This window comes from Miscanthus floridulus, chromosome 7 (genome assembly GCF_019320115.1).
Source record: "Miscanthus floridulus cultivar M001 chromosome 7, ASM1932011v1, whole genome shotgun sequence".
Lineage (NCBI taxonomy): Eukaryota > Viridiplantae > Streptophyta > Magnoliopsida > Poales > Poaceae > Miscanthus > Miscanthus floridulus.
Genome location: NC_089586.1, coordinates 56,431,774 through 56,458,220, shown reverse-complemented (window position 1 = coordinate 56,458,220; position 26,447 = coordinate 56,431,774). Strand labels below are relative to the sequence as shown.

The 26,447-nt window shown below is 44.2% G+C and overlaps 1 long non-coding RNA gene and 1 pseudogene across 2 annotated transcripts in view; both read right to left on the bottom strand.

Moving 5' to 3' along the window:
* LOC136463278 (uncharacterized) overlaps positions 1-5,639 on the bottom strand; it is a 31,424-nt gene extending 25,785 nt beyond the window's left edge. The window contains exons 1-2 of one of the 2 annotated variants that reach the window (XR_010760964.1): positions 4,908-5,639; positions 3,891-3,978 (exon numbers count right to left, since the gene is read on the bottom strand). This is a non-coding gene — a long non-coding RNA (uncharacterized lncRNA). The remainder of the gene's footprint in view (positions 1-3,890; positions 3,979-4,907) is intronic. The other variant, XR_010760965.1, reaches the window with a different exon arrangement.
* Positions 5,640-7,897: 2,258 nt separating this feature from the next.
* Positions 7,898-13,093, bottom strand: LOC136463277 (uncharacterized; annotated as a pseudogene).
* Between the last annotated feature and the right edge of the window lie 13,354 nt (positions 13,094-26,447).

The window sequence follows — 26,447 nt, the reverse complement described above, 5'->3', positions numbered from 1 at the left end:
TATGGCTTTCTAGTGATGTGGGGAAGCTTCTACAAGTGATGGATGTGACATGCATGGTGGCTGTGGAGCTCGTCCAACAACAATGGTGAAAGGCACCATGGGAGGTCATGGAGCTTGGTGGGAAGGCTGCTGGGGTAAGGGAAGATGACATTGGGCTTTGGGGATGTGCTTGCCATGTCAAGGAGGGTCTCTAACTACAGCAGCTTGCGCCAAAATAGCTTGGGGAATTAGATCGACCTTGGAGCTCCTCCATGGCTTGAGCTTGAAGAAGATGAAGCTTGGGGCTGCCTCCTTCATCTCCGACAAGGTTGATGGCATGGGGAAGCAGCAACTCGCTGGTGATTACCTCCAGCAGCTGGTGGGCGCCATCCTCCTCTTCCTCTCCTTCTTCTTCCTCCTCTTCCTCTCTGCTTCTCCCTTCCCTTCTCCTTCTCTTCTTTTCTTCCTTTCTCTGGTGCTTGTGCGTGAGTGTGAGAGGGAATGAGGGAGAGGGCTGGTGGAGAGAGTAGATATTTGTGAGTTGTGTGAATGACAGGTGGGGCCAATGTGTGTGAGGTGTTGATAGCAAGACATTTGCATGTTACAGGTGTCACTGTGATCTGACGGATAGTCCGCTATGAATGACAGACACTCCATTAGCTCACGAGTGCGTCTGTGTGTGACAACACAACACCTACATGGGACACATGTCAGCACATGTTGACGGACAGTCTACCATGGGTGACGGACAATCCACCAGTGTTGGACTATGCCTGACAGACTAACTGGCCGTGCAAGGGTTTTGATGGACACTCTGCCATGACTGCGGACACTCCATCAGGGTACGGGTTGGCCAAGGTTATCCTAAGTCTGTGAGATATCCTTGCAGACAGTCCGGTGGTGATGTCGGATGATCCGCCAAGTCGGGTAATGCTCAGTCTTGGTTGGGCTAAGCACAGGTTGATTTCCAATTTTTGATGTACTTGATGTTCTAGATGCTTATGACAAATTGTAGCGGTTTTCGGGTCGTGACAATCATGGCGTTTTGGCTGGCTTGGGGGAAGACAAACATCTCCCTCTTGCCTTGTTGGATCTGATCGTATACACGACATGCCTGTGCCCGCGCACCCTCGGCGTTGAGGTGCTGTAGACTAGGGCACCCGCCATCATGGCGTTCATTGGCCTGCTCAGCTTCACGGGCCTTAGCTCATTCTAGATGCTCTTGTGCGTACTCTGCCTGCTCCTCGAGGGTGTATGGAATTGGGTACGCATCGTCCTCTTTGCTTCCAGCTACAGCTGCCCTGTCCTCCGAGAGGTGCAACATGTTGCACTCTCACACAGGTGGTAGCTCCCTTTGGATCCAGACTCAAAGTCCGTATCGTCAGGGGTTGACGATAGGAGGTCATAGATAGACTCTGGGTCCTATTCCATCATTCCCATGAATTCGAAGAGGTTGGTCATCATTGAACGGCTATTGCGCTTGGCTAACTCTTGTTCAAAGATTGTGGCAGCATCCCTCATTCCTGAGGGCAGTGCAATGTAGGGGTCCTAGAATTCAGCCTCTGGTGGCATGGGCCCACCCCCTGAATGTTGGGTGAAGGTGTTGGCCAGCATGTAGGCTTTGTTCTAGCTTGGGGTTCATCTCGAGGTAGGTGTCGATCCTACATGCAGGTGCATTAGAGTCAATGTTCGCGGGGCCGATGTAGGCCCACCTATGGTTGAGCGGTGGAGTGTATGGCGGTGCTGCATCCCCTTCGCGAAGGTGTAGCTAACCTAGGTGGTTAGCTATGAAGTCTAGGTCCCCGAAGCGTAGAGCTTGGCCTAGGAGAAGACTAGAAGCGGTGTTGGCCCATTGGCGTCGATGAACTCAAGGCTTCAAAAGTGGATGCGGTCACCGGGGGCCGCGCCAAGAGCGAGTCCGACGTAGGTGTAGGGGGCCATCGCTTCCTTCTCAACAAGGTGAGTGCGCGACTGTCCCCTACTGGCATGTCAACTATGGGTGTTTTGTCACCCGACGAGTGAATTTATACGTGTGTCGCGCTGCTCTAGAAAGATGATGGTAGCATCTAAAGAAACAAAGAATTATACTGGTTCAGGTCGGAGCCCTATGTCCTATCTTAGAGACAGATCAAGTGCATGTTCCTCGGTTGAATGCTCTGGAGTCCTTACAATTGGGTATGCAAGAAGAGTGAAAGAGGTAGTAGAGTGGAGAGAGACTACCTGAATGGAGTCTCGAGAGTCCATCCCCTTGGAAGGGTGCCCTGGCTTCCCTTGTATAGAGTCCGGGGCTAGGCCATGTACAAAGAGTTAGGTTCTCCCGGCAGTGAGGTTGTGGGCCTGAGGGAGGAAGAAATCTAGTAAACTTGGTCTGTAAGGAAGGTCGTCTTGTCTTAGCGCTAGTGCAAGTCCCAGCATGGTAGTCATCATGGTCTTGTGCCCACGTCGTAGCATGGTGTGGCTTGATGTTATAGTGTCGACCATATGGTGTTGTTGGCACGGTGTCGGTTTGCCAGCTGTCCTATTCAGCGTGAGCTTGCTGTGGCCTTCATCATCATCTTTGTCCTTCTAGAGATGTTAGTCTAGGAGCAGGTGGCTGCCCCTAGGCCATCGGTGGTCTTGCCGATTGTTAGGCTGGTGACCTCGATCCCGAGCTTCGGGGTCATGGCCCTCGTTGGTTTGGTTGGCCTTAAAAGTCAAGGTTGTAGTTGTGAGCCCCATCCCATAGTGGGTGAGGTTGTACGCCCATCCTGTCAGGCCATATTTGGATGATAGGTTACCGTACCTCTCGTCACTGCCCGACGGTCCTGTCTTGTCTACAACGTGGCGTAGGGATGGCACCTGCTTCGAGACAACTGTCCCATCGACCCTGTTTGACTAAGCAGGTGTGCATGTCCTTGTCAGAAATAGGCGTACTTGGTGCTGCTGGAGCCCTCCCCATTCCTCCTAGGGGTCGGGACGGAGGAGAGGTCATGCGGCATCGTGCAATGTGTGGTGAAGGGAGAAGGGGGAGGTCATGGTCGATTCCCTGTCTTGGCGCTTGGCCTAGGCCTGCGCAGCTTAGTTAGGCTGCAGTTGCTTGGGCTTGTACTAGCTTGTTTGTCATGGGGCGCCCGAGTGGCTAAATAATCGGTGTCTTGAGATACCCGGGGTATCATAACCCTGACAACTTCCAATCATCACTAGTTCAAATATATAAGAATAGAACAAGCATAAGTTCAAACTTTGCAGAGGGTACATATTAACCCCACCAAAGACAACGGTCACAACCCATATGACCCATCAGTACATAAGGATTGACTCATTACCTCATGCCTCAACCTTTCACAAGTTTGACCAAACTGCCTACAAATGGTTAGAGCGTGGGCCGAGGTCCACCTTTCCTAGCTATCCCATGCTACACCTCACCCGAATCCATGGTAAATCCAATCACAACAAAGTACTAGGCTTACCATTCTCATTCATGGAAAGTGGTTTGTACAAGTTATGTTCAATCTCGCTACCACAGATGCATGGTCCTTAATTGGTCCAACGAACTACACCATCCAAGACCTCCCCATCTTGCCATGGTCCAACCCCTCGCTAGTCCTCGATTCAAATTCTCCTAAATCGATCAAGTTTTCGACTTTTGGCCAAATTCTCCAACTTATGTTGTTTAGTGTACAAAAAAATTCTTACAATGCGCAAGAAGTAAGAAACCCATCACTATCTCGACTTGTACCGTCTAAGCAGACTAAGCATGACTTACGTGGTAAACATAAACAACAAACATGATACAAGGTAGAGGAAAGAAGTACAAGGCATAAACTCAAGTAGGTTACATGGGTTTCTAGTCATATTGTAACATAAGTGCAATAATTAACATAGTCAATTTAATGCAATTAACAAAAGGGAGAATATGCTTAGGAACTTGCCTTGAGTCTTAGGGGTTGGTGCTGCACTCTCAGATTCGGGTGCTACGTCAACTTCTGGGGTCTCCTCTTTAATCGCTTCCTCTCATGCCTGATATGGCATATGCTTTGACATGAGTATGATTAAGTATGAATTGGTTACTCTATGTATATAACATATGTATTAAAGTGTAAACAAACTAGTGCTGTAGAGGTAATATCGGACCGTCCAAAAAGTTCAGGATGTTCCAAAAACCTAAATGTTGAGTTGATCAGACCATCCGATGTGTGATATCGGACTATTTGGTAACTCATGCAAGTTTATTCAATCGTCCAAAGTGGTACCACAGACCGTCCAAAAATCCTTGGACTTGGCTGAACTAAAAACACTAAGTGTTGTGATCATTGGATGTCCGTCACGTGAGGACGAATTGTCTAAATTTTTTGAAAGTTTCTGCATAAGTTTTTTGGACTCTTCGGACCATCCAATAGTGAGTATTGGACTGTTCGATGGATCACAGTGCATATGTTCTAAGTGATTTCGTGGGTGAAAGGTGTACCCAGTGGCGGATCCAAACGGGGGGCTGGGGGGGCTCCAGCCCCCCCTAATTTCTTAATTTCAATGCTAATTACTGTAGCAAAAACTTGATTTCACCGTTAAATCTTCGTGCAAATCAACATCTCTGTTGTTTTAGCCCCCCCTTATCCCGCATCCCACATCCGCCACTGGGTGTACCTAGTGTTCTTGCATGTTTATGGGACTTGGCAGAAGGGTTCCTAAGGTATTCTAGGTCACATCTAGCAAGGTAGATTGCTCTACATTGGCTTGGTTCACAAAAACACTAGTTTCGAGATCTCTAGGTGATGAACTAACTAGAGGTTGTCTTCTAGGGTCTCTAGGTGATGGAGCTCAGGATTTTTTTTTACCAAATCGGCAGGGGAGTCCCCTACCTATATTTTTTGCTTTTCAATTAAATAAAATAATGTATGTACAGAGAAAATTTACAAGGCAGCCAGGCCCAAAGATAAAGAGAAAATTACATTATATATAGCTATCTCTCCACATATTGAGTTGAGTCTATCTTGACGTCTTGGACTTTGTACACACATAGCCAAATTCTTCCTTGAATCTTGTCTTCCAAGCAGTGATACTTACTTGACCAAACTGCCTACAAATGGTTAGAGCATGAGCCGAGGTACCAACTTTCCTAGCTACCCCATGCTACACCTCACGCCGAATCCACGGTAAATCCAATCACAACAAAGTACTAGGCTTACCATTCTCATTCATGGAAAGTGGTTTGCACAAGTTATGTTCAATCTCGCTACCATAGATACACGGTCCTTAATCGGTCCAATGAACTACATCATCCAAGACCTCCCCATCTTGCCATGGTCCAACCCCTCGCTAGTCCTCGATTCAAATTCTCCTGAATCGATGGCCTTGGATCTTTGTACACACAGGATTTGACTTACCAAGAAGATGGAGAAGAAGCAGCACAAGCTCCTTAGTGGTGTGGGAGGCTTCTAGTTCGCCCTTTTTCTTTCCATGCTCCTTCTTGAAACCTCCTCCTTGGACCTTCCCTTGCTAGAGAGAGGAGGGCTCCTACCCCTTCAATCTCAAGCAAGAGGAGGTGTAGGTCATCCTTCAAGTGATGTTGAGCTCCTGGTCAATCCTTGCTACTCCTCTTCTCCTCCTCCACTTCCTTGGTTTGGTGAGAGCCTAGAGAGAGGGGAGAGCAAGAAATAGGGAGAAAGTGAGAATGAGAGTGGTTGGAGAGCTTCCTAGTGGCTTGGAATCGTGAGAGGCAGCCATCTAGGCTGATAGGTAGGGCCCCAAGTCTTTAGAGTTTGACAACTCACCAAACCGTGCATGGCTGTGATCTATCGGACTGTCCGACTTAAATCATCGAACTGTCCGATAAGAGTCGTGTTTGTGCAAACTTAATAGGTCTAAACGCAGCTCATGGACTATCAGATGGGACATCAGGTAAACAATAATAGAGCCCAAAAAGTAAGAATTTAACATGCAAGTTTGAAAACTTGAGATTAAAATGTAGATGATGCTTATGATAATCAAGTTGGCACGATTGGGTCATGACAATTCATTAGTGCATATGAGAAATAAAATGAACATAATGCCTGAACATAGATTGTCCTCACATCCTCACCTTGTGTCCAAGGACCGTAGTGTATCTGTCTGTTCCTACCATGGACCGCAAACTTGCTCTTGGATGTCACTCTGCTTCAGCATCTCGTGTAACACCTTGGTGAGGCCACGATGCACCACACATAGCGATGATAGCGAGACTGTTCGAGTGATCGAACAGATGAACATTCGGGGGTCGCCGAGTCAAAGAGTTACAATTGAAGCAAATATGAAGAGATCACTCATACCTGCAAACAGCGGACATTTAACGATTCAGCGGAGAAAGAAGATTTGAACTAAGGATTAAGTAGATTTGATGAGCTAAAAATCTAGAAATATAGGCCCTTGGAAATTGGGGTCCCTTTCCATCGCACGGACTGCTCTCCCATAGGCCTAGCCCTAGTTATTGAAATTTAGACCTATGAATAAGAGCGCACTAGCATGGAGAGTGAAACCTAGTTGTCAACCAAACAAAGAGCAAAGCATAAAGTCAGAACAAGGATGGAACACACAAGAATTGAAAAGATGGACACAAGGCAACTATATTTTTTCCCACCCCTGACCTACGTTGGAGTACCAAAGAGTCACTAAAACTCGGTTACGCTTTCTTGAGCCAAAAAAAACTAGTTTCCACTAGTGAACATTCATTATCCGCTTCAGATAAGCATGTTTCAATCTGAGTACAACTCTTGGAGCCTCCCCCAAAATAACTCCATCGAAGGTGGTGGCGAAAACCATAAGGTAGTGTTTGGTTGCTCGGATTTGATGGAATGGGATGGGACAGATCTCTTTTCTAGCCTGTTTGGCTCGGAGTCACGAAGGGATGGGGATGTCCTAGTTGGGAATATTCTGAGCATATGCCCGCGACTCCCGTCCCTCAAAATCGAGGGGACGGGGGCGACCAAAGTGGGATGAGCGTGCGCGGGCGACTCCTGCCGTCCAAGCTCTGTCGTCGGTGGAGAACTTTTCTAGCGGACGCGACCTCGGTGGAGAGCTTTTCCGACGAATGGGGGCAAGACGGGCGGGCGGCGCGACGGCCTCTGGTGGACGGGGACGGACGAGGGTGAGGCAGCGGCCGGGAGAGCGCGGAGCCGCGGACGTGACCTCAACGCGCGGAGCCGGAAATTCCGGCCAAGAGGAAGAAAAGGGAAAAAAAAAGAAAAAACCTAACAGTGGGACCCATCTGTCAGTGGGTGATCCCACTTTTGATGTCTCCAGACCAAACAGAAAATAGGTTCGTCCCATCCCTCCTCAACCAAACAGAAACTGGAGTTGTTTTGTTCCCGTCCCATACCAGAAACTAGAGACGGGACCGTCCCACCCCACCTTGATTGCCAACAAAACGTTACCTAAGAGTAACAAGCCTCCAAAATGCAGCACGCTCTCCACCAAATGCTCTTAGCCTTGATGTAGACACATCATATCCTTTACACGTCGACAATTAACTCCTTACTAACTTTAATAAAATATTAGAATTATATAATTTTATGGATCTTAAAGAAAAGTCACGGACCTCCATATTTCGTTGTAGCAATTTAATAAGATATATATTTCATCTAAATATTGATGTGCTTTATAACAGAAAATTTATAAAAAATTGTATTTTAGTTGATACATGCTTAATAGAACATTATCATTATTGTATTATTACTAATATAACTTATATTATGAATGCCAAATTATAGCTGTTAAACTTTATAGAAAGTACAAAACATAAATATATACCATTCCACCGTTATTTCTCATGAACATTTGATAGTTTTTTTTCCTCCTGTTGTAACACAAGGCTTGCTAGTCAAATATAAATTAAAGATAATACAGAGATATAGACTTTACTATTTTACCAGATAAAATAAACTTCATCAGAGGCACCACAATGATATGAAGTTTTTTATTATTCTGAAACCTGTAAACGCTGCCAAACAGCTGATAACCATCCGAGACAGAAAAAAGGAATCAAGATAACTGCACTAGCGATAAATACAGGTGTGAATGAGAAAACCTGTGATAACTACAGGTGTGAATGAGAAAACCTGAATTCATGTGCCAAAAACATCAGAGTCACAGCCCACATGGGGGCAACAAATTATACAAAACACCCTCTCAAAGGCTCCTCTCGACAAAATCCCAGATCCTCTCCTCCATGTAGATCCGGTCACCAAGCCGTCGTGGCATGTGCCTCTCGTCAGGGAAAAGGAGGATTTCATAGGGCTTGCCCTCTGCCATCAGCGAGTTGACGAGCCTTGCCGTGTGCCTGAAATGCACGTTCTCGTCAATCATCCCATGGATGAGGAGCAGCTTCCCTTTCAGGTTCTTCGTGTGGTGCATAATTGACCCATACTCGTAAGCATCCAGATGCTCCGCAGGCAGACCCAAGTACTTCTCTGTGTAAAAGGTGTCGTAACCATCCAAAGCTGTCACCCGGAGCACCAGACACTGCACAACAGAACATGTCTGGAAACCTTGTGAGGCACATTGCTGAGAGAAATCCTCGTAGCTCCAGCCATAGATACCAATATGGCCAGGTTTTGCAAGGCCCTTCTTTATTAACCACTCAGCGCCTGCTAATTGATCTTCAGCATCAACGCGACCAATGTTGTACTTCAGTTGTCCCTCAAAAATGCAGTCCTCGCCTTGCCGACCCTCGATTATCCATCCTGCGAGAAAAACAGAGTCAGTTATTAAATACTCAACCAAAATTGTTGTCATGAACTCAGCATACACCCAACTAAATGCCAAGAAGTCATATTATATTATATATATGTACCATAAAGATGAAAGATACAAGTGGGCTATACTTGCATTAACAGCTGCAAACATTTTTTACTTAAACAGCTTCACTGACAGTTGTGCACATACAGCTTGCAAAAGTACGAAAGGAGAACAAACTTAGATTACATTTGTTTCATACCCAACTGATAGTATATTTTCTTATTGTATAGGTACCTACTTTCAGTTAATGCAAACATTGGTTATTCCACATATGTGACTTAGAACTGCAAGGCAAAATAGCGTTTTTCGTGTGTGTGTGTTGGGGGGGAATCTTATCAATTCAGTAAAACATCATGTATCTAGTCAAGAAAAAAATCAAGGAAATTATACTAATTGAGGTTGTGGCATTTATCAACTCCTCAATAGCTGACAATGTGCTTTGGAATGTCACTTGGCTCAATTACAAACTCTTAACAACTCTCTAAAGTAATGTATTGCCTTGCAATTCTCATAGGTGAACTTATAAATTAACATAAAACAAATACATCGATCTCCAAAAGTAAAATTATGCCCAACTACCAAAAGAAACAAGAATATAATATTTTTACCTTCCAAACTAATATAACCCTTACTTCGTAGATATTGACTCTCTCATGTCAACTGTGCACAATCCATGAATCACTAACAAGCTGGACACTGGGGCCACCATAAACATAATCAGTGTTTTGTAGGGAGGTGGCCCCATATTTTCTCTCGTCAGGAAGGTAGAGAGCGCCATATAAATTGGTCCCATCCTTTGCTGTAATTTCAACTATCTCTGGAGACAGCTGCTGGAACTTTTTAAGTGGCGGAACTGTCAATGGCTGCTCAAACAGGGGCATAATTACACTTCCATCAAGCAAAGAGCACAGCAAGATCACAGGTGGAGATTTTATTGTGTCGTACACATCAATAAACTTCAGCAACTGATGATCGAGAATTACTGAATGCCGGCCAGTTCCACAAGTCAGCCTTTTAGGGGTTTGCAAGGAAAGGCTCCAATCTGGAAAGAGATTAGTGAGGTAGAGATTTGTCTCCAATGGTCCATCCAACGTGCCAGTGAAATATATAAGTCCATTACTCTCATTGACACCAGCAATGTGCTCAACCATCCAATCACCTTGTGTGAGAGGTCCTAAGCATGCTCCATCATTGCCATGAACATATAAGTGCCTGAATCCTGTTTTTTCACTGGCCCATATAAAGCCACCTGGATGTTTACTATTCACTCCTTTGTCTAGTGGAGTGAAGCAATCATGCAATGTGATCCATATATCATGCTGCTCTTCTAGTAAGACTTCTCTTTTACCTGTAGTAATATCAAACTTCAGTAATTTAAGTTTCGTATGAGATCTGTTGAGAACTTGAACAGCAAGAGCACTATTATGCATCCAGTTGACTCTAGCTAAATATTCTTCGTCGCTGTGGGAACCATTTGGATCTCCACAAAGGAGATCCATCCAAGTTACTTCCCCTCCATGGGAAGGAACAACACCAAGTCGCACTTTAACATTAGCTGCTCCTGCAAAAGGGTACGCATGGTCTTCTTGAGCATCTGGACCAACAGAACTTTTGCCCTGATGCATAATTCTATACAATGGAATCTCAGTTGAATCCACTTCAGTAAACGCAAGGTGCTTGCTGTCAGGAGACCACCAAAATCCCATCTTCCTTTCCATCTCTTCCTAACATGAGATAAATGCAAATATTAGCTACTAGCCAACACAATTTTGAAACAAATGCTGATGGATCATCATGGGCACCTGTGCAATATACTCGGCAAGCCCGTGGACCTGAAAAGATTAAAAAAAACAAAGATGTCAACTTCTAAAGCAGCAAGAACAATAACATATAACATTGAACTTTTATATACCACCGACAACTAAAATAAACAACACATCTGTTGTTTTAGCAGTTATAGGAATGGACTAGCATAAGAACATGCGTGTTGCATAGGATAGGTATGTTTAATAAAGAAAATACATTATTGTGGAAGGATGATATAGGCCTATTTAGCAGCTTATATCATATACAATAACTTATTCATTCATTACACACGTGGTTACAAGGAAGCTCCTAAAAACCTAGAATACCCTCGAAGGCTGTTGTGTCCTTGTAAAATCTTCAAAACTTATCTAAGGACTACAAGACAAAAGACACATGCGTGCGCACTAGGTTCAGCTTTCCTGTGAACGGAAAGCTAAAGCTATAAGAAAAAAGACCAGCTCTCTGGTTCCAGATTAAGCTTATCTCAATGGCTAACTAAGATTAAACAGGATCAAATAGACCTGTGATAGTCAGCACCAGTACCACAGTTTGCTGGATGGTTTAATTCCAAAATACCTAGAGATTGACACAATGCATTATGCATGTTACGATGAATATCAAAATAAAATTGCAGTTTGAAGCACAGTCACATTGGACATGCTAAGAAGGCACTCTGATGCTTCTAAGAAGTCAACACGATATGTTATTTTGCAAAATGCTGGCTAACACTAGATATTTAATAACATTGTTCTATTATGATATTGTAAGGAGTTACCTTCCTACTTTCTCTTGCACCGAAAGTTAATTGCCTAGTTTCTCCACTGGAAAACCCCAAGGTATGCAGCTCGTCATCCCTAACGTATGCAATCATGCTCCCACTTGGAGATAGATATGGGTCAATTATCGGAGATGTGGGAGAACTTTGTAGTTTCAGCACTGGTTCGGAGCCAGATAAATCCTGGAAGTAAACCTGTTGATGTAGAAAGTACAGTCAAATATTACTCTGATGAAACAGCATATCTACCTGATTTTCAGAAATAGCTAACACAGTTTCAGCATCATAATTTCCTGGAAACAAGCACATCAACACTAAACTAACCACAGATGAAAACAAACAACACATATTCCAAATTTGGCTTTCCTAAAACAAGAAAAGAAATAGTTAATAGCATCAGCAGACTTACCACATATAACTAAGGAAAGTATTGCATAAAAAACTGAATTAATAACAACATGGGTGCTCAGGAAAGATTAACCAAAGAAAGTGAATGCGGTTGTTATCATAAACTATAATGATAGTTTAATATTTACGTTGTGACAGTTTAGACATACCTTAACTCAAAATGTACTGAGCAATTTAAATTCCAATTGAATTTAAGTCTACAACATCATATAGAATTTTTCAAAGGGTTCAGATTTTGTGCTACAGTATGTCCTGTTAAACTTCGTTTTCTGAAAACATGGGAATATAAAATGGTACATGCTCCCATAGTCCCATGTGCTAAATCTGCTCAACGAAACCAACTGCAAGCTTCTGTAAAATCAACACAGAAAAAAAGAGAGCTTTGAACCTAAGTGTATTAACCCATCAAAGTGTGATTTGTGATGAAAGTTCAACTATCATCTTGAAAAGCATCTTGCCACATCATAATCCTCTCCATTGAACTAGTAAAGTATAATTAATTTTAACCTGCTCAATCCAATGGATATACAAAACCAATTTTCTATTGCAAACAACGAATACACAATCAAGTAGTCTAGTGCAAACATATTGCAATCGATCAAGCAGATTTGTTCCAGTAAATTGACACGAAGGAGAACTTTAATTTAGTTACCCCAGATGGGAGCGGCACGACAATGCCGGCGCGAGAGGAGGATTCACCGGAATGGCGAGCGCGCCACTCGTAGCGAGTGACCCCGAGGCCGCGCTCCCGTGCGCGCTCGCGCCGCAGGCGCTCCTCGGCGGAGAGGTTCCCCTCCTCGAGCCCGCCACCATCGGGGGGCCCGAAGAGTAGCTCCTGGCAGCGCTGCGCGGTGTCGAAGGTGAACACCTTCCGGTGGAGCGTGCCGTCGGGGCTGTACAGGTAGGCGACCCGGCGGTCGTCGGGGCTGAAGCTAAGCACCGAGGGCGTCCCGTAGCCCGGCAGCGGGTGCTGCACGATCTCCTCGACCGTCATGCCAAAGCAGTCGGCGCCCGCCGCCGCGGAGTCCACACCCCGGCCGCTGTCACCGGCCGCAACGGCGTCCCCGAGCGGCATCTTGGTCCTGGGCTCCAGGCGAGGCTTCTTGCGGTTGTGGTGATCCGAGCTCTCCGCCCCCGCCGCGTCAACCGATCGCATCGACCACAAGGCCGCCGCCGGGAGGCCCCTCCTCCTTCTCGGGGCCTATCCCTCGCCGTGGAACCAAGAAAGCCGGGATTTTTCCGGCTGGGAGAGGGAAGAGAAGCCGCCGCTCTGGGATGGATGGGATGACCGGATGAGAGTGGGTTTGTGCTTGGGGGTTTGGTTGTTGACTGTTCCAAGGAGGATTTGGAAGTTTGTTAAAGATTTATTTTGCTAGGTTTTTTTCTTATTTTTTTGCTAGGCTAGGGCTAGGCCGTTTTTCTGATTTCTTCTCTCCAGTTTTTGTTGCCGTTGGGCCGGCCTTGGCTGCTTGACTCGGTTCGTTTTCGTCTCCATCTCCGTCTCATCAGCTGTCAAAAAAAAAATGCAATTACAGGTTGTATGCCGGCAAAAGTAATCCATTAAATTTTTAATAAATACTATATACATTTATGACTCTAAATTAATTTTTTATGAAAATATATTTCATAATTAATCTAATAGTAATTATTTGATATTATAAATATTAATATTTTTTATCTATAATTAGTCAAACTTAAGATTTTAAAATATGATACTGTACTAGAATTATATTTTTTTTCTGGACGGAGGGAGTATCTATCTATCTATTTCTAAAAATTTATATGTTCAAATTTCCACCCTTGATACTCTCTGATTCGTCTATCCATCCATTCCCTCCAATCTTGACCAGTTTTAGTATGAATAGTACAGTACATGATCAATTAAAGATAAAAGTTATAATGGATTTACTTTTCCATCTGTAATCTGAACTCATGTCCCATATTCATGCATTTTTAGTCGCCATGCATAAACACATATAACATATTGAAACAGGTGACACAACCTACGTGTTTTGTTGCACGCACAAGCATATTTGCTAGTCTAAAAATATGTTTGTACATTGTATAGGACGTTCAACTTGTTGCGTAAACAACTTGTGGTTTGAAGATTATTTAGCAATCACATCATGCATTTCAATTTGCCTAGGAATCAAACTCCATATTGTGCCTAAAGTCTTGTTTCTCTAACTCGTATAGGTATAAGAGGTTTAGAGATTTATCCATGACCGTGTAATATGTTTAAGGCCCTGTTCGTTTCTTTTATAATCCTTTTTCAGCTTGTTTTTTTTCAGTCGGAATAGTGTTTCGGCTTGTTTTTTTAGCGAAACGAACAGGGCCAATTTGTTTTAGGATCAAATTCCGCACAATGTCTTAGCACTTAACTCGTATGGGCAAGAAAAATTTGAGAACCTGAAAACACTCCGTATTCCAATTTATTTTGAAATCAAACTTTGCATTATGTTTGGATATGATTCTCACACGATAGAGATTGAGCCCATCTAACCTCATTGGATGGTTCTAAGCGATGAAGTGTAAAGAAATCTTTCGCTCTCTTATATTAGTGAATAGATAGATACACATGTATATGGAGTTCAACAGATGAACCTTGGTCGTAATCATCATCTTTGATTGTAAAGAGTGATAGTATTTCTTTATTTCCTTATTACCATGTTATTAGGACATCATCAAAGAATTTAAAAGGTAATGAAGTTATGTGTTGATAATAATAATTTTAGGCAGTAATGAAATTTGATCTAGGACTAGTTAGGATACCGAATTACCTCATGACCAGAATTATATATGCTAGCAGATATTTCAAGATAGTTGTAACGTCTAAAGAGATTTCAATAAAAATTAGAGGTCTTGGATGTATGTGGTACCGAGTTTGTATTTTTTTAGTTGTTGTATGATGTACAAAAATCTAGAAATCTTTTTTTGTTAGATAAATAGGACCATTAGGACACATATGTGTGCTTAAGTTGTATCCAAAATCCATCAATGGGATGAACACTTCCTAAAATATGTCTAGGGATTTAGGGTGTATTTGGCTTAACCCCTAGCTAGACTTACGTAATAAAATTTGGACCTGTTTGGTTTCTTATAAGGCCTGCTAGCCAGGCTTGCACAAGCCCGTTTCGTACGGATAAATTGGCTTCCTAGAAACGCCCGCTCCGCTCGTTTTCGTGGAGCCAGGCGGCTAGCTCCCGCAGCCTCGTCCGCTCACCTCCTCTTTTTCGCGAGAGCCTCTTCCACCGCCACTCTCACCTCCTCTTGCACCTCCGGCAACCATGAGAGCGCCGGCGCACCGCAGCCACCGCGCCAGATATGTCGAGCACCATGCGAGCAGCGCCCGCCACCATGCGACCTCCACCTGCTCACCACCTCTTCCACCCACGAATCGGGCTGTACCACGTGAGCAGCGCCCGAATCACCTCCTCTCCCACCACGCGACCACGCTAGCTCCCGAATCGAGCTCTACCGCTGCCGCAGGGTGGCCCGCCTCCTCTTCCACCACCGGCACCCAAATCGAGCTCCATTGCAGCGGTAGGGTGGCTCGCCTCTTCTTCCACCGCCGACGCCCGAATCGTGCTTCCCCGTCGCCAAATCAACTCCTGCTCCAGTGCCTTCTGCTCGCCCATCGAGCTCTCCGCCTCCGCCACCTTCTCGGCCTCCCTGGCGCGCAACTCGGCTATCACGCTCTCAACGGCCTCCGCGCGCGCCGCCAGCTTCTTCTCGGCGGCCTTTAGCTCTAGCGGCCATAGATGTCAGCGAAGAGCTCCACGGGGTTCTTCGGGTTCGGCGACCGCTGGTGCCACTCCACCGCCGCCGCTATCGACGATGGTGGTGTCGGCCCCGCCGAGATGGCCACTCCGCCAGACGCCATTACGGTGCTTGCTGGGCTGGCGCAGGAAGCTTCTCGTAGGTCTGAGGCCTAGCCGACGAGAGGAAGAAGCTGCCCAGCAAGTGTTCGCCAGAATGTGTGAGTGGGGGTAAATTTACCATGACAAAGATGAGGTGATTCTATGCAAGCCAAGCCAAACAACTAAACAAGCCAATTCTAATGCAGGCTTACGCAATCCATACAACCAACACAAGTGCCTCTTGTATAACACAAGCCAGCCTAAGCTGCCCTGGTTTAGAAAACTAGCCAGGTTAGGATAGGCTAGGCAACCAAACATACCCTTGATGAATATGATTATTAGGGCTTTGGACTTCCTAACAACTACTTTTTTGGTATGCCTATGATGGCGGCATTGGTTAGATCTTCGTAACATCGTAGATGTTAAGAAGCAATTAAAATCTTGATCATGATCATTATCATCAAGCATTGAGGCATAAATGAATTTCATGTTTCAATTATAGCATTCAAATGTTGCATATGTTGTGTTTTATATGTTACATGAAATGATATCTAAAGTAGTAATTAAGGTTCTTTGTGAATTTATAGGGTAATAATTTGCTTCAACATTTAAAATTTTGTTAATATAAACTTTGTAATACAAAGTGTGCTCTATAATGTAGAATCCAAAGTTTGAAATATTTTCAAGTTAAATATGTGCAAATTAAGCTTCAAAATTGAATTCAATGTTATTTCCACAACAATTTTGGTTGTCCCTGGAATGCAGCTATTAAGTTCAATTTTTGGTGGATTATTGAATGAAATTTCATGAATAAAGTTTGTGCAACTTTGGTTGTATGCATTAGTATAATGTTTGAACTTTGAAAATGTGCCCTTGTTTGTGACGCTTGACCACTGTTTCACCTCTAATTAATTACCCAAAAATGCTTTGTCAAAACTGTTTTCCCCTAACCCTAACTGAACTCAATTTCAGTTTCAAAGTGACCATCTTCAAATCTTGAAATCTCTTTAACCTTTGAGTTTTTGGTGTTGCACCTTTAATCAAAGTTGTAGATCAGATATCAGTGAACAATGTTACTTAAGGTGGATCATGGCGTTGCTTAATAGAAATGGGAGAAAATGAGAGAGAAATGGGGGCTGTCAGTGATGAATAGTAGCACGAGAGCAGCTGCCATGCAGCAGCCTGCTCACCGCCGGCCGCCGCCCTCGCTTGCCATTTCGCGCGCCCCTGGCACGCAGCTGCTTCAGTGGCGCGATTCAAGTAGCTGCTGCCGCGCGTGGACGACTCGCCCTTGCCGATAAGAGCCCGAGCCGCCACCATCTCTTCCTTTCTCTCCTCTCTGCCACCGCCCGCACAGCTTTGCTCATGGTGAAGCTCGCCGCAGCCACTCCATCCCTGCCCAATTCCTCTGGCACGCAACTTTGCCTCGCCCTTGCGCTCCTCGATGACCCACCCGCGTATCCTATTGCTGCCAAAGTTGTCTCCAGCGCCGGTTGCCGCCGTAGCCGTCCGCCATGAGCTCCTCCACCGTGGTCAGCCCTCTTTGGAGCACCTCATGCCCTCTCGTTTGGTGTTCTAGCTCCCTTGTGGTGCCTTAATGCTCATCAGCTCATTGCTTTTGCCACGAACGCGCCGAAACACCGCTTCGCCGCCCGGTCCGCGCCGCCGTTCTCGCCGTCGACGTCGGCGAATTTTTTAACACTTTTTGTAAACTAATTTTAAATCTAACACTGTTTTATTTTTTTTCAAAACTAACACTTTTGGCCGCATCTATTCCCATGGCGCGGCGAAACACCTGTGCCGTGCCATGCATGGTGGCGCGGCGAGAGGGATGATGCGGCGACGACCGGGGCGACGACCGGTGACGTGGCAGGGTCTGCTGCGCCACCGATCTTGGCGCGGCAGTGATGCACCCTGATTGGTGGCGCGACAGAGCCGGCTAAAGGCCCGTGGCCTAGTCTCGCCTGCTTGCCGCGCCTGGCCATCTGGCCGTCATGCCTGCCCGCCGCCCTACCTGTCCGCCACTCCCAAGTGCTGTCGACGCCCGGCCCTTTGTTGCCGCCTCCCTCCCTCCCTCCCTTCCCTTCCATTCTCTGGCCGCCTCCCTCCCTCATCGGCCTCGTTCAAGGTAATGACACACTTTTTCTTTTTGTTTGAATGGTGGATTGAAATATTATGAATTGGAGTTAAGGTTAGGTGAAAAATTATGTTTGAGAACTATGGGCTATGGTTTGGAGGAAGATATTAGTTTGATTTTGTCGATGTTAAGGTTAATTATTTAGTTAGAAGTATGTTTACCATGTATATTTTTGTTGCTATAAGTGTTGGTTATATTATTTAAGTTGCAATGCAAATGATTATATTTTACATTAATTTACGTTGTTTTGATTGATGTTTAATTTGAACCGTTTTATTAGATGGAAGACATGTTTCGGGAGCAGTTGTGGCGAAAATGGGATCGTCCTAGAGAATTATACCCCGACGAGTCTAGCAAAGATGCCCCCGTCCCTCCTGACTTCCCTGTCCCTAACTGTCGCTGTGGTCGTCCGGCCGACATGTTTCAATCGAGACATCCGGACATAGCGGCTCGTTGCTTCTACACACGTAGTCATTTTAATGTAAGTAATTATTTCCGTATGTTGTTTTCTTCATTTATATTACTAGGTTATTAATATTTTGTTGGAATTTTGTTGTGTAGGCCCATGAGAGGTGCTTTTTCTTTTAGTGGATCAACGGTGCAGACAAGTTTGATCCCAGATATCTCCTTTTCGACGATTGGTGGAGAGGGCGATATCCACGAGAGCACTTCGAGTAGTGAGTTCCACCTCCCACTAACCCCCTCCAATGATGGCTAAGGAGAAGCACTTAGCTGCAGTTAGATGACTCAAGGAACCTCCTCTATGCGATTACGGAGATCGAACTGTGATAAACCCTAAGAATACGTTGGAGTTTGTGTGTCCAAACAAGCATGAAGTAAGTGCAAAGTGTATGTGTTGAAATGTTGAGCTATATGTGCTCATATACTAATGTCACCTTATTTAGGTGTTTTCAATGGTGAAGTGTTGTTTTAAGGAGTGGTTGTATGGTCCTAAGAACCAATGGTCGGAAGAACCGCCAAAGGTCAAGGAACAGAAGAAAGAAATGGTAATTTACAAAGCATCTTCTGTCATGTGCGAATGTGGTGTTAAATCCAACTATGGCCTAGTCCCTTTAGAGCTTGGAATAGGCCATTATTGCGGCCATATGGCTGACTATGATGAGGTTGGTTATTTTTGTGGTAAACATGAAATCGTATTTTGTTTCTTTTGCTAAGACATATATGATATAATTTTTTGTTTGAACAGAGCACTAGGAAATGCAGGTGGGAATGTTATGATGGTCAAGCTAAGTTATTGAATGAACTGAAGGGGAGGCAAGTAATTGCACGGAAGAGGGGGTATGGACCTGACTACATCTACCTATTCGTTAAACATCACAAAGACAAGATGCGTGAGTTTGCTAGTCAGCGCGATATTCATAATCCGATCGATGTTGGGCTTGACAAATGGGGATTGGAGAGATGGAGGGTGTTAGAGGAGGAGAGAGCAAGCAAGGAGGCAAGGGAGGAGACAAGAGTACAGATGCAGGTCTTGAATGAGCATGTTGTTGCATTATGTGCCAGCGAGTGCTTGAAAGCCATTTTTTCGTTGCCTGATTTTAAATGTAATATAATCGCATTGCTAACTGATTGTATTTTATATATGAAGAGATTGGATGCAGCGAGGACCATGACAAAGAGGTGGCTCGTGAAATGTATGAGAAAAAGAAGTTAGATGAGCACAGAACGCGAGCTGGTCGTACCGTTCAATCAACAATTGTGTTGTCTGATGAGGGGGACGAGGCTGAGGACGACACTGTCAGACTGAGCGAGCTCATCGCTCTAGCAGAGGCGGGCTTCCAGGCGAAGGAGGATGACGACGCGTTCTTCACTCAGGCCATAGAGGCTGTAGATGAAGTAGAGGCCGCTTACTACAAGCGACACACAAGTTAGAGCAATGAAGGTGAGCCTAGCCACATGAACGAGGAGGAAGAGAACGTGTTCTTGTCTCAGGCCACAGATGAAGCGGAGGCCGCTTACTATAGGCGAAAGGCAGATCAGGGCAATGCAGATGACCCTAGCCACAGCAATAGGGTTGTGGTAGAGGATTGGTACTCGGACGATGAGTTGCTTACTCAGTATGTTTCTGACTAAGGGTTTTTGATTGCGCCGTCTGTTAGTTCCATGCTTTATTAATGATCAATGTAGGTATGTACTAGAACTTTCATTGTGTTGTCTTGTTTTCCTTTTGAACTATTGATTTATTATACCCATGTATCATGTACTCGGATTACCCATGCTTTAAGTGATCCTATCCGTTTGTCACCCTCCGACCCATCCGTTTGTCGCTCTCCGATGCATCCAAGTTTTTTTACTAATAGCGAATGCGTTGAGAATTTCTAAAATGAAGAAAATCGAGTGAAATTATTTTGAATATTGTTGGTTGGCATATATATCTTGCATGTTTCCCATGTATTTTAAAATAGTAGCGTGTAATTTATATTATTAGCATCAGATCAATGTAAAATAATAAGGCCCACGGCGCGACACGTTTGGCAGATCGATGTTCTCGTTTGGCACGCAACCCTAAGCCCAGGTTCTGCCACGCCATAGCCCAGGGAGCGGCACTGACGTGCCAAGGCCCATGGCACGACAGGACCTGGACCCAGACAGAAGCCGACCAGCCTCAATTCCAATTGAACGGGAGCTGCTATCGAATATGAAGCAAATAATTACAGTCCATGCGCAAGTTGACAAGTTGCGACATAATATTTTCATTGGTTCATGAGTCTGCAAGTTTTGGATGACAATATTCGTTCGACATAAGTTTGACATAACCAACTAAGTCCTAGGAGTATAAGGATCCCTCGGACGTCTCTGTCTCTTTGGATTTATAGGCAACACAGTGGGAGTGTAGCCAACGTCGGTGTGGGGCCTTCAAAGGAGGCAAGGGCATCTCTACGCCAGTGTCAGTCAAGAAGTGTGCTCGGTGCGGGTCGTCGTACTCCACCTTGAAAGCATCTAGGCCCCTAGTTGGGTTTCGATGATTAATGACAATACGTGATTACTGTGACTAACGTGTGTTTTGCAGAAACAATTGAGTTAGGTCACAGTAATGGAGATCGAATGGGCAATCATGGTTGTCATGCCCCTACGATGGAAATCATTTCAGTTTTCAAATGATGGACGATAAGGTTAAGGATGGACTAGTTCTAAGTGTCGATTGGAGTTGGAGAGACACTTAGAGTAGTTTAGGACTTTGTTTTTCCTTTGGCCGTACTATTAAGGGGGGAATGAACGGGTAGCTTGACCTAGGTGAGTCTAGTGAGTTAGGTGTGGTGCACACTTGTTAAAACTAGCACTAGGTAGCTCCACAACAGCTCTATGATCCAATGGAGCAAACTTCATTCACATATGTTTGAGAGTTGAATGTGAATGGAGGGTCAAATACTGACCGGACGCTGGCTCCAGTGTGACCGAACGCTGGCTCAGAGTTCGGTCAATTAGTTTGACCAAGGTGCAAGCATCTGGAAGTGACCGGACGCTGCTAGGTCATTGTACCGGATGCTGAGGGCCAGCGTCCGGTCGACTCCAGTAAGGTTCCAGAGAGGAGAAAATCACGACCGACGCATCCGGTCAGTGCTGACCGGACGTTGGCCAGCGTCCGGTCACCTGTAAACACTGATAGTTCGGGGTATACTGACCGGAGTGTCCGGTCACCCTGCAGAGGCACATAACGGTTCATTTTTAGCCGGTGTTATAAATACAACCTCCACTCGTGTGTGTGGGTACTTTTGCTCATTCCAACATCTGAGAAACACCTTAGAGAGTGCCAAGAAGAGCAAGGTTCTAGTGAGGTGATTGAGATTTGAGAATCCCAAAGAGAGCCCTCATTAGTGAAGATCAAGAGTAGCAAAGTGTGCATCCACCTTCTCATTAGGCTTGTCGTGGTCAAGTGAGAGTTCATTCTTGTTACTCTTGGTGATCACCATCACCTAGACGGCTTGGTGGTGATTGGGAGTTCGGTAATCACCCGGCGGAGCTTGTGGGTGACCCAACTCAAGTTGTGAGCGGGTGTGGGTGATTCACCGTGACGGAGTGTCGAAGAATCAACCCGTAGAGAGCACTTGATCCTTGCACGAATCAAGGGGGAGCTACATCCCTTACGCTAGGTGCTCCAATGAGGACTAGTGGGGAGTGACGACTCTCCAATACCTCAGCAAAACATCAGTCGTGTTCTTTCCTCTCTATTTACTTTGAGCATTTACTTTGAGCAATTCAATTCATGTCTTTACATTCTTAGAATTGTCATGCTAGAGTAGGATTAGGAACTTAGGTTGCAAGTTTTTTTGTGTGGTAGAACAATTAGGAACACTTTCTAGGCATAGGGGTTAATTGGGCTAACCATAGGATTTAATTATTGCAAAGAAATTTAGAATTAGCCCAATTCACCCCCCCTCTTGGGCATCTTGATCCTTTCAATTGGTATTAGAGCCTCATGCTCACGTATTTAGGCCTAACCGCCTAGAGCAAGATGTCTCACGGGGATGGACCTCCTCCTATCTTTGATGGAGATAACTTTCCTTATTGGAAAATTCGCATGGAGGTGTATCTAGAGGCTCTAGATGTTGGTATACTTAGAGCCGCCTCACAAGGCTTCCCAAAACCTCGAGATGCTACTAACCTTCAAGGCGATGAGGTGAATTACGAGAAGTGGAATGCAAAGGCTCGAAACACCATCTTTAGAGGCCTTTGCAAAGATGTGTTTAATCAGGTGAGGAACCACAAAGACGCCCATGCACTATGGTCAGATGTTTGTGCGCTCCATGAGGGAACTAAGAGTGAGCATGAGGAACGCTATCATCTTGTCATGAAAAAGCTCGACTCTTTTGAAATGCTTCCTAAAGAATGTGCTAATGAAATATATTCACGTTTAAATGTTCTTGTAGAGGAAGTCAATGGGCTTGGACTTACTCAAATGTCAACCATCTGATGTTGTAAGAAAGATCTTGAGTGTCCTCCCCATTGACAAATATGGGCATATTGTGACCGTGCTACACCAAGGTGATCTTTCCACCGCTACACCGACACAAATCTTGGCGAAGATCAATGCTCATGAGATGTATATGCACATCACACCTCAAGATGGCTCATCCTCTACAAAGAAGAAAGAAAAAGATTTAGCATTCAAGGCTAGCCAAGAGAAGGGCAAAGCAAGACTTGAGTATGAGAGCTCAAGTGAAGATGAAGTTGATGATGAAAGTCTTGCTCTCATGGTGAAGAAGACCACCAAGATGCTAAAGAAGCTCAACAAGAGTGGCATCAAGTTTGATGGCAAGAAGAAGTTCTTCACAAGCTCTAGAAGGAAGCCAATCTCCGAGATGGATTGCTACAATTGTGGATAACTTGGTCATCTAGCTCATCAATGCACAAAGCCCAAGAAAGACAAGTTCAAGAACAAGAACAAGGGCAAGAAAGATGACTCAAGCAATGAAGATGAAGATGAGAAGAAAAAGAACAAGCCATACAAGAAGAGAGATGGCAAGAAGAAGGACTTTCACAAGAAGAAGAAGAGTGGAAAGGCTTACATCGTCGGTGATTGGCTCATGGACATTGATTCATCTAGTGGATCATCCAATGATGAAAGTGACAACGAGAAGGTGGCTGCCATTGCTATTGACTCATCATCTTCACCGCCACCACCGCCATCATCCTCTACACACCTATGCCTTATGGCCAAAGGTGAATGAAAGGTATCACATGATGATGATAGTAGTGGTGATGATCATGCTCATAATGATGATAGTGATAGTGATAGCGATGATGATGAATATGAGTCACCTACTTATGATGATCTTGCTAAATTGCTAAAGAAATACACTAAGATCATTATAAAGACTAGAGCTAAAAATGAAAAGTTTGAGATTAAGAATGATTCTCTTTTAGCTAAATGTGAGATAGCCGAAAAGGCTAGTGTTGAGCTTAAAGAAGCAAATGATGCTATGTCATCCAAATTCAAGGAGCTCAAATCTTCTAAGAAAGAGATCAAAGATAAACATGATAAACTTGAGTGGGTGCACAAAGAGCTCATCACTAGCCATAACAAGTTAAAGGATGAATATACCACTCTTAAGGTTAATCATGATACCCTTGTTATTGCTCAAGAATTCTTATCCAATGAGCCACATGATGCTACTAACGATGTTGTTAAGATTGATATAGCTACATCATGTGATGACTTGATTATTGAGAGCATTGAGCAAAGTTCTAGTAGCAAGGGCAAGCAAGTGGTTGAAGCCGATGACTATGATGAGTTTGTCAAGCTCAAGAATGACAATGCAAAGCTTAAGAAAGATCTTGAAGAACTCAAAGCCACCAAGCCTATTGTGCTAGAAACTATTGTTCATGATGATGGTTTTATCCTTGAGAATGAGAAGCTCAAAGATGAGAACAAGAAGCTCAAGGAAGAAAAGAACAATGATGCTCTCAAGGAAGAAAATAAGAAGCACAAGTTGGAGAAAGCACATCTTAAGATTGGATTGAGCAAGTTCACTAGAGGCAAGTATCTTCAAAGTGAGCTTCTAATGAATACCATCATGAAGATGGATAGAAGTGGCATTAGGTACATGGCAAACAAAGAGAAGAAGGCTCAAGCTCAACAAAAACAATCAAAGCCAAAGCCAAAGCCAAAGAGATGCTTTGAGTGTGGACAAGAAAGCCACTTTGCTCATGAGTGCCAAACTCCACCACCACATCCCTTGCCCAAGCATGCTAGACCATTTGCCTTCAATGCTCACTACATGCTTAGAAAGGATTCTAGTGGAAAAATGAAAGTGATGTTCTTAGATCCTCCAAACAAGAATAGGTCTAAGAAAATTTGGGTTGCTAAGTCACTTGTTGAGAAGGTGAAGGGCCCTCAACAAGTTTGGGTTCCTAAAGCTTGATCTCTTGTGTGTAGGTGAACTACAAGACCGGTGGAAGTCATTGGGTTATTGATAGTGGTTGCACACAACATATGACCGGTGATCCTCGTATGTTTACCTCACTTGATGAAAAAGTAGATGGGCAAGAAAGAATCACATTTGGAGATAACTCAAAGGGCAAGGTCAAAGGATTGGGCAAAGTGGCAATATCAAATGATCATTCCATCTCCAATGTGCTATATGTTGCTTCATTGAGTTTTAACTTGCTATCCATTGGACAATTATATGATCTTGGCTTCCAATGCTTGTTTACCAAGGAGGTTGTTGTATCCAAGAAGGATGATGATCATGTGATATTCAAAGGATTTAGATACAACAACCTATATCTAGTGGACTTCACCTCCGAAGATGCATACTTGAAGACATGCCTATTCACCAAAACAACACTTGGGTGGCTATGACATAGAAGACTTGCTCATGTTGGGATGAGCTCACCCAAGAAGCTTATGAAGAATGATTTGGTGAGAGGGTTGGAGGATGTGAAGTTTGAGAAGGACAAGCTTTGTAGTGCATGTCAAGCCAGCAAGCAAGTTGCAAATACCCATCCAACAAAAGCTTTCATGTCAACTACAAGAGTGCTAGAACTCCTTCACATGGATTTATTTGGACCAACAACATACAAGAGTTTGGGAGGAAATCTTTATTGTCTTGTGATTGTTGATGATTATTCAAGGTATACATAGGTATTCTTCCTTCATGACAAATCCGAAGTTGCATCTTGCTTCAAGAAGTTTGCGAAGAGAGCACAAAATGAATTTGAAGTGAAGCTCAAGAAGATAAGAAGTGACATTGGGAAAGAGTTTGACAACACAAACATAGAAGCTTATTGTGATGAAGTTGGAATCAAACATGAAGTCTTCGCAACATATACTTCTCAACAAAATAGTGTAGTTGAGAGAAAGAACCGGACATTGATCACTCTTGCAAGAACAATGCTTGATGAGTACAACACCCCCAAAGCTCTATAGGCGGAAGCAATCAACACCGCATGCTATGCATCCTACCGCCTATTTCTTCAAAAGTTCCTTGGCAAGACACCTTATGAGTTGCTCAATGGGAAAAAGCTGGACGTCTCCTTCTTTAGGATGTTTGGTTGTAATTGCTATATCTATAAGAAGCAGCAACACCTAGGGAAGTTTCAAAGATATTGTGATATTAGTTTTCTTGTTGGTTACTCATCGAAGTCCAAAGCATATAGAGTATTTAATCATGCCACCGGCTTGGTTGAAGAAACATATGATGTGGAATTTGATGAATCTAACGACTCCCAAGGAACATATGAGAATCTTGATGATGTAGGTGATGAACCATTGAGGGAGGCTATGAAGAACATTCCGATTGGAGACATCAAACCTAAAGATGATGAAGATGATGTATAAGTGATTGATCCACCTTCTTCATCAAGTGTGCCACAAGATGATGAAAAAAATGGGAGAGTAGAAAATGAAGATACTCATGTCTCCCATGAACAAATGGTGGTACAAGCACAAAATGTTGATGCTCCACAACCTCCTCCTCAAGTGGTCAATAAAAGAAATACACCCCTACTTCAAGATCATCCACAAGATCTCATCATAGGGAGTCCATCAAAGGGTGTAATGACTCGATCTTAAAAACTTGCTTCATTTATTGCTCATCACTATTTTGTCTCTTGCTTTAAGCCTACTAAGGTAGAGGAAGCTCTTCAACATCCGGATTGGATCAATGCCATGCATGAAGAGTTGAACAACTTCACCCGCAATGAAGTTTGGACTCTTGAAGAGCGGTCAAAAGGTGCAAGAGTCATTGGAACAAAGTGGATGTTCTGAAAC